The 3,938-nt window shown below is 42.7% G+C and overlaps 1 pseudogene; it reads left to right on the forward strand.

Annotated features, from left to right (window-relative positions):
• The first annotated feature begins 1,916 nt into the window (after positions 1-1,916).
• Positions 1,917-2,207, forward strand: LOC136329106 (mitochondrial import inner membrane translocase subunit Tim8 A pseudogene; annotated as a pseudogene).
• Positions 2,208-3,938: the final 1,731 nt, after the last annotated feature.

Genomic DNA, 3,938 nt, shown 5'->3' on the forward strand with positions numbered 1-3,938 from the left:
TTATATAGAAAAACAACTCTTCTTCATTTCCATTAAAATATCAGAATCTGAGGAAATATAGTTAGATAGGTGTGGGGTGTTAGCAAAAAAAAGGATTTCAAAGTCATAGAATTGAAGCTCAAGTCTTTACTAGCAACATGACCTCAGTTTTCTTTACCTGTCAAATGGGAACAATGATCTCTAACTTTTAGAATCATTATGGGGATTTAGTAAGGTAACTATGACTTCCTTTTTCCACTTCCTGTTCCTGAGAGAAGCCATGGTTCTCTCTGCTGAACTTCAGTGAATATCAACATTTTGCCAGTCTTGCTTCATAAATCTCCCACACATTTTTTTCCTGGAATATTTCAAAGCAAATCCATGTCAGTTCATTTCAATATTTCAGTTGCCAAGATTTATTATTTTTTACCAAAAGAAACCCCAATGGCCTGACCTGTGGTGGCGCAGTGGATAACGCATCGACCTGGAAATGCTGAGGTCGCCGGTTCAAAACCCTGGGCTTGCCTGGTCAAGGCACATATGGGAGTTGATGCTTCCAGCTCCTCCCGCCTTCTCTCTCTCTCTCTCCCTCTCTCTCTCCTCTTTAAAAATGAATAAAGAAAAAAAGAAAAAAAGAAAAAAAAAAAGAAACCCCAATGTCATTGCCTGGTGGGTGGGTGGGGGGGCAAAGGAATCTTTTTGCATGTGTTACTTGGTTTGGTTAACTTATTAAGGTTAACCCTAGTTGATTTACTAAATAACTCTTCAGTTGTTTGCTTTGCATTAGCCCTTTGAATATTCTAATTATGCCCAACACTGTTATACTTCAGAATTAGCTGCATGTTGTATTTGCAGTATTTTAACTTTTTAAGTGAATAGTAGTAATAACAGGTTGAGTCTCTTCCTGAGTTTGAAGGACTGATCACAGATTTAGACAGTCCAAATTTATTTTCAGGACTTTCTTCAATGCTTGCTTCAGGAATGTTCCAGGGAAGGTTTTTTAATTACTGTCCTGTTCTCTTGGGAGATGCCTGGCAAGTGCTCAGCCTCAGACTCCTGCAACTTTGAATTTAACCTTCACCTGCCTATTCTCTTAATTGGGTTCTATTTTTTAAAAAAGTGATCCAGCCTGACCAGGTGGTGGTGCAGTGGATAGAGCGTCGGACTGGGATGCAGAGGACCCAGGTTCGAGACTCCGAGGTCACCAGCTTGAGCGTGGGCTCATCTGGTTTGAGCAAAGCTCACCAGCTTGGACCCAAGGTTGCTGGCTCAAGCAAGGGATTACTCAGTCTGCTGAAGCCCCACGGTCAAGGCACATATGAGAAAGCAATCAATGAACAACTAAGGTGTTGCAAGGAAAAACTAATGATTGATGCTTCTCATCTCTCTCCCTTCCTGTCTGTCTGTCCCTATCTATCCCTCTCTCTGACTCTCTCTCTGTCTCTGTGAAAAAAAAAAGTGATCCACAGTGCTCTTCAGCTAGATTTCTCATTGCCAAGACATCTGGTTTTGAACGTTTTCTAGTCTTTGTAATTTCTTCAGGGAGGTTTTTGTGCCTTTATTGAATGCCTACTATGCTCTGGCCTGCAACCCTGATGTTCCAGATATTTTTTTCACTGATATAGCATGTCAAGTACATAAAATGCATATGTATTGTAAAATATTATCTAAAAATTAGCTAATATTACCATAGCCTTTCCCTCCCATCTCTCTTAACCCAAGTAGATAATACACCACAACATAGGAAAAGCCTTTATGGGGTATTAGGAAACCTGAGTTATAATTCTAGATCATTCATTGGCATCAGTTTAACTAAAATTAACAAAAATATACTAAGTGCATTGTGGGTGCTAAGTTTAAAAATGAATGAGGATGCAGATATGTGAAGGTTGCTGAGTTGGTGTGCAGTGCATCTTGGCACCTGTGGTCACGCTTGGATGGATTCCTCCTCCACTTCCTCTCCTGCGAGTTTGGGCTGGTAGACCTGCAGCTGCAGCATTTCATTGCCATGGAGACTCAGAAGCAGCGCTTCCAGAGGCTGGTGCACCAGATGACGGAACTTTGTTGGGAGAAATGCGTGGACAAGCCTGGGCCAAAGTTGGACAGCCCAGCCAGGCCTGCTCTGTGAACTGCGTTGAGTGCTTCACTGATACAAGCCAATTCATCTTAAGTCGACTGGAACTGACCCAGAATCCAAGCCCGTCTTCTCAGAAAGCCTTTCTGACTGATTTCAGCATTACCTTTTTGGAAAAGGAAGGGTGTTCAAGACCTGAAGATTGGTTGATGGATGGTTGAAGTAAAGGTTATGGGGAGGATTAGCCCCCACCTTTGGCACTCTTGGGGCATCCTGTCATCTGAGAATGAATAGAGACCAGTGTGTGTGTGTGTGTGTGTGTGTGTGTGTGTGTGTGTGTGTGTGTGTTTGGGGTTTGAGGATATAATGCTGGTGGCCAAGGCCAGGCAGGTCCACATTGGATTCGGGCAGACAATAGAGAAACCGTGGAGCTAGAAGGTGTCAGGTCATTCCCTTTTAATAGAGTCTTGCAATGGCAGACAAGCACACAGGCAGGGAAAACCACCTCTCAGGCAAATGAACAGCAAAAATGTCCCCTCACAGTGGTGGGCAGGCAATCTGCAATCTGCCATCCCCTGCCCTGATGGCGAGCACCTGGAGCCTTACACAGACTATACACACGATGCTGTCACACATTCATGCACTCATCGGGCACAGTACAAGCAAGCAAGCCTAACACAGCTATTTTCCCAACAGAGGGTAATATGTGTATTTGGTTGTGTTTTTTAGTGTTAATTTTGTGAAAGCAATTGATAGATGAATGGAAAACGTTACTAGATGCATGTTACTGTATGTGGGACATTGTTTCTCTTATTGAAGTCCCATTAACTGCCTCCTATAATTTGTACAGTGGAACTGCTTTCTGTAATTTGATAGACTAGTGGTCCCCAACTCCGTGGGCCATTTGGTACCGGTCCGCAGAGAAAGAATAAATAACTTACATTATTTCCGTTTTATTTATATTTAAGTCTAAACGATGTTTTGTTTTTAAAAAATGACCAAATTCCGCCTGACCAGGCAGTGGCGCAGTGGATAGAGTGTTGGACTGTGATGCAGAAGACCCAGGTTCGAGACCCCGAGGTCTCCAGCTTGAGGGTGGGCTCATCTGGTTTGAGCAAAGCTCACCAGTTTGGACCCAAGGTCGCTGGCTCGAGCAAGGGGTTACTTGGTCGGCTGAAGGCCCGCGGTCAAGGCACATATGAGAAAGCAATCAATGAACAACTAAGGTATCTCAACAAAAAACTGATGATTGATGCTTTTTTTTAAATTTTTTTAAATTCATTTTAGAGAAGAGAGAGAGGAGAGAGAGAGACAGAGAGAGAGGAGAGAGAGACAGAGAGAGAAGGTGGGGAGGAGCTGGAAGAATCAACTCCCATATGTGCCTTGACCAGGCAAGCCCAGGGTTTCGAATTGGCGACCTCAGCATTTCCAGGTCGACGCTTTATCCACTGTGCCACCACAGGTCAGGCTAAGACTCACTCTTGATGCTTGTTTCATAAGTTCAATAATTATATTTAAAAATACCACAGTTTTTATGCTGGTCACATAATTTTATTTTGTGCATTTATCCATCCCACCCTAAAGTCCGTGAAAATATTTTCTGACATTAAATCGGTGTATGGCCCCAAAAAGGTTGGGGACCACTGTGATAGACCACATGGGTAAAATCTGTCATTTGCACAGAGTCTTTTCAGATCTCTGGGGACACTGATACACACATCTTTGTGTCTTTGAGAAAGGGGAAAAAAAGCTATGGAATGTTCATACAATACAGTTCAGCTTTATAAATTAAGTCCCTTCCTTCTACTGTGATTTACTTAAATATCTAATAAAGAACGGTCTCCAGGTAATACCGGCAGCCTGAGTGTCTAGAGACCTTTAGCTA

The sequence above is a fragment of the Saccopteryx bilineata genome, chromosome 3 (assembly GCF_036850765.1).
Source record: "Saccopteryx bilineata isolate mSacBil1 chromosome 3, mSacBil1_pri_phased_curated, whole genome shotgun sequence".
Lineage (NCBI taxonomy): Eukaryota > Metazoa > Chordata > Mammalia > Chiroptera > Emballonuridae > Saccopteryx > Saccopteryx bilineata.